Source organism: Aphis gossypii, chromosome 1 (genome assembly GCF_020184175.1).
Source record: "Aphis gossypii isolate Hap1 chromosome 1, ASM2018417v2, whole genome shotgun sequence".
Lineage (NCBI taxonomy): Eukaryota > Metazoa > Arthropoda > Insecta > Hemiptera > Aphididae > Aphis > Aphis gossypii.
This window is the reverse complement of record NC_065530.1, coordinates 1,075,595-1,088,224: the sequence shown is the minus strand read 5'-3', so window position 1 is coordinate 1,088,224 and position 12,630 is coordinate 1,075,595.

Genomic DNA, 12,630 nt, shown 5'->3' with positions numbered 1-12,630 from the left:
TGTACATGTATGTATATAGGTATAACGCATGTGCAGCAAGATCTATTATAATACGTGTCGGTCCGTTCACGCTGTAATACAGACATTATCACCGCGTGTTTATAATAAATAGGTAGTAACGATTCTTCCGGATGTTAAGGTGTAACCTGTGCCTTATAATTTTCCCTTTTTATGTTTTCTGCCGTAGCTACTGCAATAATACTGTAACTGTTGCGGTTGCGGATCCCCGAATTCCAACGTAATCGACGTCTAGGTGAATTATCCGTCTGCGGCAAAAGCGATAAATAAAAAAAATGATTGATACCTATAATTTATATCGATCAAAATAACCTCTACATACATTTTTTATTTGCATCAGTTTTACATACACATGCAGTGACTAACAAATAGTTCATTGCTTAAGTCTTACTTTATGAAATGTTATAGGTACATATTAAACCTAACCTATACAAATACAATATAGTTATATAATTGTATGTAATCATACGACATTTAGAACTTAATTTACCAATAATAATAATTTTTTCAAATATCTAGAAAATTTAAAATTATATATTATATGAAATTAAGCGACAATTAATAGTACAGAAAGTAGGTACTTATGTTTTAAATTTTATTCAATAGTTCTATAGTATTATGTCAGTTGTATCTAACACAAATACCATCTATGTATACATTTACTAAAATCGTCAACAAGTTTTTTCTTTTATTTTTATAGTTTTTTAAGTCTGTTTTATTATAGATTTTAACATGTATATTGTATACTAAGTACTTACTTGACCACACATCTATACTATGCTCTATTCAGCTATAGAACAGGCCACGGGCCGAAAAAAATGGGTTTTTCTGTACATTGCCAAACTTCACCCTGGGAACCAGTTTCGATAGCAGGGTGATGCAAGAGAATGCTCAGCATCGGCGAGTTCTAAGCATTGGGCAATTTTAACTATACCTAATATTTAAGGAGTATCCAGAAAAAAAGTTAGGATTATTATTTATTATACACTAATCCCATCATTATACCTAATAAGCCTATATCGTTTTACAGTTTATGCCTATAATTTTGGTAAACCATATATTAGTCCAATCATTTAACGATTTTTACTGGAATTAAATCGGAAAGTTTTGAAACTTTGCAAAAAGATTGGTTGTGGGTTCCTTATTAACCAAAAAAAAGTCACCATTGCTCCGAGGTAAAAAAAATTGCACATAAAATTTAAGATGGCGGACACTTTTGGACCTCGGAGCGATTGCGACTTTTTTTTGGTTAATCAGAAACCCACAACCAAATTTTCTGTAAAGTTTCAAAACTTTCCTATTTAATTCCTAAAAACATCTTTTTTGAAGATTAAATGACTGGACTATATGTACATTTACAGGACGTATAAATAGAACAATATTTATAATTTAGAAAGTCAAACATAATGCACAATTATATTATAACAACAAAGGTAATACATAAACAGATGATTGGCGTTTAGTACTTCAGTAAGTTAAAATAAAAATAACTCACAAGATATTTTACTTAGGTCTGCGTGAAAAGTTTGCTATTGAAATAAATATACATTAATTTTATTATCTGGTAATACAAAAAACAAAGATATCTGTTTTAAAAAGAAATACAATATCACTATAGTCTATAAGATTATATTATATATATAAGTGCAATATCACCACTTCAAATAATAACCCATTTTGAAAATAAAGACATTTTAAACACTGAACGCGTACGCCATATATGTTTTTTCTAAACAAATAAAATGTTATAGCGTTGAACACAATATTGTTTGATAATTCTTTTGAGGATCGTAATTTTTGTTTATTTTATTGTAAGCATTATAATATTATTATAGCTATCATCTAATAAATAAACTCTATATATTTTTCGCGTTGTAATTATTTTAACTCTTGTGGCATGTATAGTTATATTTCTTTGGACGATTTTTTTATTCTAAAAATATACAGTAATTTAAATATTACATATATATATGTATATATGTATATTATATTCACCAAAATCTATCTTAAATCGTCTGAAAATCATATAATTCAGGCCAACCAAATCTACCAATGTCATTCTACCTTAAAATTAAAAAAAAATTAAAATATAAAATTGCTTTCTTTAGAGGACGATGCCAAGTAATTTCTATTATTTGGCTAATTTTCTATTCGGGATCAAAAATAGACTTCCGGTCTTAAATCGAGCGAATCTAGCTGGTGTCATCGCGGTGTTATTTCACAACCAGCAACCGTATCGTTGCAAAAAACGTTGCGTTTTACACGTTTTGATTGTGATAGTTCAGGTTAAATAATACATAGTCATAAATTTTAGGTCTAAGTGTTTTTGGCTTTCAAACAAACATTTTATAAATTGAAATATTCCGTTTGTGCGCAGAGTAATAACGCCACACTATTCATTTTAAAATGAAATATCTAATAAAAAAAGAGTGTACACATGGCCGTTTATATCCGTACTAACATAAATATGGTGTACTGTTTGTTAAATTATATCAATTTATAGAATAGAATATTTTATTGAAGTTTATACTATTAATGTTACACCGAATTAATCTAGTCAAATACCTATCATATGACAATAATGTATGTTATATAGAGTATTTAGTGCTATTTAATGATAAGTAGACATTTTTTCACAGGCTTCAGTTCTCGGGTACTTAGTGTTAATGTAAAAGTGCATAATAAATCAAACATTCTAACTAAAATATTAAATACCATATAAATATTCAAAAACATAAAAATAGTACTGGATGGAGTTGACTGTTCTACAATAAAAATTTCACAAGAAACTACTTTTTTATCCCAAAATAAATTATCAATCTTATCCATTCAAGGAAATTCTACAAGACGTTTAAAAGTGAAGATGGTGACGCGATCTACAAAATGATTATTTAAATTAAATTTCATAAGTTTAGCAAACAAAAAACATCAAAACAGGTAGTTTTTATTGTTGAGTGGCTTCTTCCTTAAAAGTTTCCCTTGCCAAGTTTCCTTATAATTCTAAAAAATAAAAATAATAATAGTTTGTAAATACCTATTATAGAGAATAAATAAAAAAATATAGTTTATAAAAAAAAACTGAAAATAAAAACATTGATTTTTGGTCATGTTTATCATATTCAATACTCGCATATAAATATAGTTATATAAAAATATCTAGTATACGATAAAAAATAGCTATTTACATATTTTTGATTTTTCTTAACTGCACAGAAAGTCGTTGTCTAGCCCTAAGCTCCCATGCATAATGACGATGATAACAATAAATAATAATGATGATAGTAATAAATAACTATATGTATATAAATTATGGCGTTATATTATTTTATTAAAAAACAACTGCGGGCCGAACTGCCGAAGCCCGAAATCAAATGAGTTATAATTACAAACAAGATAATAATATTATAATCTAATGTTATCATATTATTATTATAAATTATTTTAATATTATAATGTCGTGATGACGGTGTAGTATAATATAATAATAACGCGCGTATATAGTAGGTACATTATAATAATGGGCGACCCGTCGACGTTCTATCAGTGCCGAGAGTTAAATGAGTCGTTATGGAGCTGTCAACCGGCGGCGGCGGGCAACGTGCGCTCCTATAGTCATCCCGTTTCGGAGGGAGTGGCCGCGGCGGCGCTCGTGTTGCCGGGATGTTCGGCGGCGGTCGAGACTGCACTCGGATCTCGGCTGATGATCGTTACGGTACGCGAGTGTGTGTGTGTGTTTGTGCTATTTCCGTTTTCGTGTGCGTGTCCGTGTATATTATATCGTCGTGGTTATAATATTAAAGGTCCGCCGCCGATCACTAAGTCGTATTTAATAATAATATTACAATTATTATTAATTATTATTAGTTTTTTTTTTTTTATTATAATTGTAAACCTAAACGCCACAGCGTTTTCGACGTCTGCATAAATTTTTGCCGCTGTTCTCTGGCAAGTGGATTATTATTATTGCTATATATTTTTTTTATATTTAATTTCTAATAGTTTTGAAAAGTGATTTATTTGTGTTTCGAAAGAATTATAATATTTTGTGTTGTCCGCGAACGAGTGCTTTACGTACCTTCGATAATGGTGAACAAGTGCGCCGTATAATAATACGATAATTTCATTTTGTTTTATTCTTCGGAACCGGGTTTTAAAATTTTAATTCACGGATCAGTGATTTTACCATCGACAGAACGTTTTTAATCCTGTCTGGACTGAACCCTTTTATACGCGTCGCCTTTGGAATAATCGGTGAGTACTCTCTTGCGATATTTTATTAGTTATTTTATATTATAATATTAAATTATTATGTCAACGCACGATACACGCTAAATCCTATTGTGAAATCGTTCATCAGATGGCCAGTGGTTTACAATAATAATATAAAATATTATATATTCGTTATTATATAACGGTTTTTAAATACGGTAAAATAATTTGAACAATTATGTTAATAATATTGATATTGTTTTGTCATCGGATGAATTAAAGCAAGTCTCTACGATGTACAATTTATTAACATTGTCTGTAAAATTGTCCAAAACTGTTATTTTTATATGGTCCTATGTGGAGTACCCGATGTCCCAAAGTTTTTGAATTTATACAAAGGAAATAACAGTGCAAGCTATAACAAAGATATATTTTTTATTTTACAAATATTCAAATATAAAATTACTTTTAACCTTAAAACCATCTCATGATTATGTATCGAATGCGCTATAAATCCTTGAAAATAAGTTTAGAATAAAAGAAAATCAGTTTAATATTCATATAATATTTTTAAAAACTACTTAAACGTCAGTAAAATTTTTTAAAAACATAATTTTTTTGTCGTATTAAAAATAAAAAATATACTTTTATGTTCATATTTACTAAAAATAAAACAAATTTAATTAAGATATTAGATAGATGCTCATTGCTTACACATTTTAACATTTTTATAAAAATTATAATATAATACAATCATAAAAATATGTATGTATTTTAATAATTAATTAATAAGCTAGTAAAATTAGAAAAATGTAGTAGATACCTATGTAAAAACTGTTGGCTGATTGATATTATTAAAAATATCATAAAATGTAATATAAAAGAAAAAATATGACCTCAAAAATTCAAAAATGACAAAATATACAACAAAAAAGTTTCAAAATTGATTTTATTATTATTCATTTTTAAACTTTATGCAATAAAAGAAGTATTCAATAAACAAGCCAATAAATGCTACAATCTACAATCGTACAGCTCTAATTGTCATTACTCATTAGTATAGAATAATATATAGAAAATTATTTGTTAATTTCGCATTTTGGATAAATGTTATACATGCTGAATTAAAATATACGTTTCTATAGTTTGTTATTGCAGTTTCACGATTTTATTTCATTTGCATAGATATTATTAATTTTTTTATGATTTTATTATTTTGTATACAACAACGTTGTTGGTTGATAATTTCGATTGAGTTTAAACCTTATATTTTTAATTTGGTACCAAATGCCAACAACCATTATAACTAATTTTATTTTTCGCCGTATAATTTATTGATGTATTAAAACAAAAATAAAATCTATTACTGAAGGTCTTAATAAATCCTATGTATAATTATTTTTGTGAATATTGTTTTTGCACTTAAACAAAAAGTTCTTCTACGGCATAATATCGCAGTATCAAAAATACCTTCATGTCTCAATTGTTTATTAATGCTTATTTGACCACATGATGTTTTCGATCGATTAAAAATATTAACAAACATGTCAAACATATCATTTACATGTAATAACTTACCCGTATAAAACATTATTGATTAATGGATACATTTCTAATGGTTTTACCATGTTATACAAAAAGTTATAACTATATTTTATGTTATAATGAACGTACCTATCGATATTTAAGACGATTTACATTATACAGTAGAATAAATTATATTATAAGCTGTTGCACACGCGCTATTTCATTAATCAACGTAGATCTATATAAAAAAATTGTGGTTTTATTATAATGTACCTAACGCCCGAATTGAAAAATCAATTAATTAGTAACGCATAATATATTATTTTATAGAAAACAATTATAGATAATGGAGGTTCATAAAAGTAATTCTTTTTATTTTTAAATTAAAGTCAATGAAATCAGAATATAATTACATTTTTGTTAACGTCTTATATTCACTGGTGTTTAATAGTATATAATTTTACATTATCAATATTTCTTCTTAAAATATCAATAGCTTTAGTAATAAATATTTCACCTAATTAAAATTATAATGCTTAGTGGAAAAAAAAGATGATTACCTATTGATAATTATTGAAACTCCAAAATTGTGTGTTGAATATTATTAACCTATGTGTTATATAAGTACTCCTAAAGTTTTATTGTAATAGGTAGTAGATGTTTTTTACTAAAAATAGTAATCAATTAGTATAATATTTTTGTTCCTTACTTTAAAACAATATCTATAGCTATTAGTTATAAATTATAATTGTTATCATTCACTGACAAGATCTCACGTAGATTACATAACGTCAACAGCTATAACATAATGTTACTTTATCTTTAAATATTTATACATTTTGACGTATTTTCAAATTAAATCTTTTATTTTTCACTATTAAAATATTTAAATACTAAATAAATAATTTATAAGCCAAAGGACCAAACCTCCATCACCCGATCATTATTCGGTCATGGATCAATTGCGCTTAAAACAAAAATTTTGTTTAAGGTTAGAATACCAATTGAGCTTGTGTTTAAATTTCCCTACTTTCAGATATAGACATATTGTTGTTCGATCTAATTTCATCATTATAAACATCACAACTACACACTTAAATGCTTGAATATTAAAAACGTATTTATTGATCAATAATAGATTATTGGTTAATGTGACTGGTTATAATATTCTATATATTATAATAATATACTCGCAAAAATAACGAAGTGTTATTATTATTGTAAAAAAATTTAAATGTAAATTATAATGTAACTGGTATAACTTTAATTTTGAATAACTGACGATCAAAAAGTAACTTGTTAAAGGTAAAAAAAAATAATTGTTTATTTATATTGTATTATATGTTAATACTAATAATAAAATCGGTTAGTGTATTAATTAATTATATAATTATAAATAACTAATAATTTATCCTTAGGTACCTATTGTAAAATGTTTTGAGCTCAATTGGTAAACTCTCTATTATTCTATGTAGTTAATACAAATATGCGCATGCATTTTTTTAGACTATTTTCACACTGATCGTTTTTGATAACATATTAACAACATAATAACAGATTTTATAAACTTTATAATTTTAACTTTAAAATTCAATATTTAAATTTGTCAATGTTCCAATATTAAATATTATAAATACACACGTATATTTTATTATTTTCACTAGAGCGTTTTTTAATACTACCTTTTAAACAAAGACTGGTCACGTCTCTGGATGCATAATTGTACACGTATCATAAAATATTTTATACATCCGTTCAAATTCGCCCGTTTAGCATTACAAATTAATAACGATTTTCGTCGATTCTTTGAATCAGTTATTAAATATTGCCCGTTCGAATCATCGGAAATTGGAATTAAAATATATTATTGTGTTGTCTTTATGATCATTTATATGAATATTAAATTCGTGAATATTTTGTTTTTAGCCGACTTGTTTAAATTATTGACCGCATCGGCTCACTCAAATATCGTCCATTCGTCATTTTCACGGAACGACGTTCGAAACACTATACTCGTTTAATGAAGCCGTTATTTATTTTTTTTTTAAATATTAAATTTCCTCGTTTTAATCGAATGTTTTTATACAAATACTTAATACAACCACATTTTGACGTGTAAGCAGATTTTTCAAAAAATAAAAAAGGTCGTTTATAAGTGATTTCGTTATTTTCAGGACGGATGAAAAAATATTTTACTGATTTTTAATAATTTTAACCTCTTTTAAACGTGTATACAAATGGGTAGCTGTTCAAACCCATATAAATAGGCTACCTAATACTCTACTGTATAAAAATATTCTTGTCCGTACGCACCTCAACATAAATAAATACAAATTGACACTTTTGATTTTGAATTATCAGAAAAAGATAATGTTTTTATTATATACTATTATTGTTATTTCTATCATCCTTTTCTTTTGTCCAGGACAGTATTTTACCTGCAATGGGTTTAATGGGTTAGATTTTTGTATTTTGTCATGGCCTATATACAATGATATATTTTACTCTTAGTATACTTCTTAGTATTTTATTCCTTTATACAACTTTAATCCTTAACTTCCATGAACATCTTTTTCAATAGATTTGAAGTATAATGCACGGGAATCTATTGATGCATTGAAATCATAATAGGTACATGAAATATTCCTTATTTCTTATCTTGAATTTAAAGGATTAGATTTTGTGTTTTGATACTTAAAATGTAAGTAGCATCACCTTTTTTCTCCGGATTGTCGGATTGTCACCATAGTCTTGCTCAGGTTTAACCAATGTTTATCATTTTATAATATATACTATATTTACATTGATTTGCAATAAACCTCATTTATTTTTTTCTCATCTTTATATTAAATTAAAATAAACTTATAAAATACACTAACAAAAATAAAATATAAGTTTGAATAATCTGTCTTATATTATTATATGTACCCAGAAAATATAAAGTTTTTATTTAAATTTTAAAAGATATTTACATTAAATCTATAATATAAATCTACTTTATTAATAAAAAAAATTAATAATAATAAAAAAAAAATGAGTACCTAGTGAAAAAACAGTCGAGAAATCAATAAAACTAAATCTTCTGACAATGCAGGATATAAGTACATAATATTAAGTATTATAGATACGACGTCATCCAATATAAATCGAATCTAAATCCCATAAAGCTTAAATAAAAGTGAATTATAAAAATATACTTAAACGATGCATTGTAATATGTAGCCTCTTAACTGGCTGAACCTTTTTAGCTTACAAGAGATTAGGACCCAAAACGGGATTAATATAGTTGTTTACAGAAACAACAAACACCGCTATTGCCCTCCATTTAACAGATTTTTAATGGCCACATTATATTTTATAATATAGTCGTAGTCGTAGTCATCCTATGGAAAAAATTCTCTTCTACTGAAACTTACTGTAAAGAACTACGGTTCATTGTTTTTTTTTATTTTTGTATTGATCTCATACATGTTATTATAATATTATAATAAATTATATTATTCAATCCCCATTACTCTCTAAACTCAGCATAAAAATACATAATAATTAACGTCATATGGTTAAATGCTATATTTTTTTCTTTATCTATCGGGCAATCTGTTATACTACAGTACTTAGTTCACACCAATCAAATTCGGATATAGATTATTGATGTTGTACAACTCACTGATGACGATGGTATAATATGTAAATTGGAGTAAATGCGACAAACTGGAAAACACTCTCGGATTTGAATATTATTATCATAATTTATATTATCCTCGTAACTCCTCAGACATGTAAATATTATATTAAAATAAAAGTATACCGCGCAACGTTGCAGACGATATAATGCGTTACGAACTTACTGTAGTTTCTAGTTGTTTATCGTCGAGGTCTCTTGTGTATAGAAGATGAATACACATTTCTAGTCTTGATAGATCGATAATATAATCATGCGATAATAATACACGTTGTCTTATGCACCGACAATGTCCATTTAACGATAAACATAATAATATGTACTATAATAACAACATAATATACATTATATTACCCACTACCAAGTATATACCCACTCATATGTGTAATTATTGCCGTTAGATTTACATAATATAAATAGGAATATCACCATTACTGTTTATTATATCATTACAGCTAAGTATAGTTTTAGTCACAAGTGGTAATATTTCATTTAATTACTGTAATGTAATAATGTGTGCAGTTTCCATGGTCGCAATTATCATTATCTCGTACAATCGTACTATTATAATATTATATAGTGCAGCACTGCAACAATTACTAAAATGAATAACGCTTATTAAATCATAATAATGTGTACATATTAATTCATAATGTTTGGCGCACTCCATACTTTGTAAATAATGCTAAATACTGAAATAGTAATAGTAATTTAATAATATACATCTACATCGTGCATGTGTGTTGTGCACTGTACAATATAAATAATAATATCAAACGTTAAAACCATTTACGCGCGGTTAACCAGTTAACCACCGTCACCGCTGCCGTGGCCAACTAGATCGTCTAGTATATCTAGATCAAATTTTTAAACCGTACTTTCTTACTAGTAAAAAAAAAATCTCCTTATAGATGCACTGCCGCAAAACACGCACGTCGATTCGACGCTCGACCGTATCCACTTTTCATACGATATTATAATACAATAAATTATAACAATAATTACTATTCACTCGCACACGCAGCGTGTTTATAATGTTAACGCATAATATACTACCTATATATTATGGTGGCTAATTGACTAATTGAGACGATCCTCGTTATCGGCGAGTTTGTTGAATATACACTTAAGCGTCCTAGCACCGTATAATAAAATATCACATAGTAAAAAACCGCCGTTATTATTTTTATAAATAAGAGTTGCGAGCGTATACATTATTGACTGCAGGGGTTAAGGACGATGACAATCGTTTATCCATTTCGACCCAGAATGCCGTGAGAACACAAATAACAACAATAATTGATGATATTTTTTTACGCACTCGTAGTAAACTTGTAAACAATACGTTCCGTCAGATTTAAAAAAATATTTAGTACATTAACGCTCGGAGCACCTATTTGTGCTCATAAATTAGCATCTTTTTCTATAATATTTTTGAGTTGAGAAAAAATTAATTTGTCAATCACAAAATATTCCCACTTAAATTCGGCGAAATAATCTATTGGAATCTCATCAGGCTTATTTTATGTAAAATGTAATGCGAATATTTAGTAAGAAAACAATACGTTATATTGTTTTAATTGTTCCGAAACAAAAAAAAAAATGAGCATCGCCTATTTATCTAACCTTTGTCCTTTATGTTAATATCGTATTAATCGTCAAGATGATACGCTTGGAAACGAGTGGTGGCGAGGGAAGAGTTAAAATGTAAGACTTGAGATAACATAGCTATCAGATACCCGCGCCATACGACTATCGATGATATTTTGGTTCCTAAAATTAACCGTTATACAAAAAAAAAAAAAAATGTAACTATCCCAAAAAATATCATTTTTCAATCTCGCACTGCGGCGTGACGTGCAGCACGTCCGACTGCATAATGCATATACATTATATATTATATTATACCGTTGTGATATGCACCGAACCTAATAATATAATAAAAATAAAAACCGACCCGAGCCGTTAATAAGAAAAAAAAATAGGGTAGTAAAAAAAAAAAAAAACAACAACGAAAGGTATACAACGCGTACACCTATATAATATACAGAGGAAACGCGTATGATAATGTACAAGAATTCGTGGAGGCTGAGCCGACGGAGGATGTTCAAGGTCTAACCCTAACGCGCGCGCGTACTCACCAACACACACACACATATGCACATAACAACGGCCGTGTGCGCTAATGTCTTTATTAACTTGTACTTCTCTACTCTCGTGCGCGTGCGCGTGCGTGTGTGTGTGTATATATATTACTACGCAACAACAACAGCGGCGGCGGTGCAACGAACTGCCTTGCGCGCGCGCGCGTACACGCACACAAACACAAACGCGTACTTACATACATAACACAACTGCTCATCCTCTCACCGCTGATAAAGTCATCATCGTCGTCGTCGTCGCGATCATCGTCTCCGTCGATCGGCCCCGAAGGAGAGAGCCCGCCGCAGATTGAGGTACCTATACATAATATATATATAACATGATATACGTGCACATGGGTACCTCACAAACGAAAAACACCCACCGTGTAATCATACGCCTAAGTTTCAAATTATAGGCGGATTATAATATCCGACCTATCCGACGACGAGTCTATATAATATGAGATTATACGATATACGCGCCGAGAGATAGACGTGATGTGTGCGTGTGATGGAGATACAGATATAGGCGCAAGATATATTATTATTATTATTGTTGCCAGCAGTCGAATTTCAACTATGCCAAAGAAACAAAAGGAAACTCGCGCGCCGGGTAGTGTATATACCTGCATAATAATAATAATAATAATATAACGAATACAAACGCGCATCCGGAGCCGGACCAATAGTATAATGCGTGCGTGTGTGTGTGTTTGTGTTATAACAGATAGAAACCGACGCAGACGACGCGGTGTATTGTTCAGATTCGAATAAATAATAATAATAAAAAAAAAATCGAAGATGGCTCCGACTGAGAAGAAAAAATAAAGAAACGACGAACGATAGGAATTCACCACAATCGATCGCGCGAGCACATGGCGCCTTAATTACATTTACGTTTTCGGCGGCGGCGGCAATGACTTTATTAGTAGCATATTATAATATTAGTTCCACACTCATGTACAATATACATACATACATTTTATATTATTATTATTATTATTATATTATTATACGTCCTATTTTACGACCGCGACATACCTATCGTCT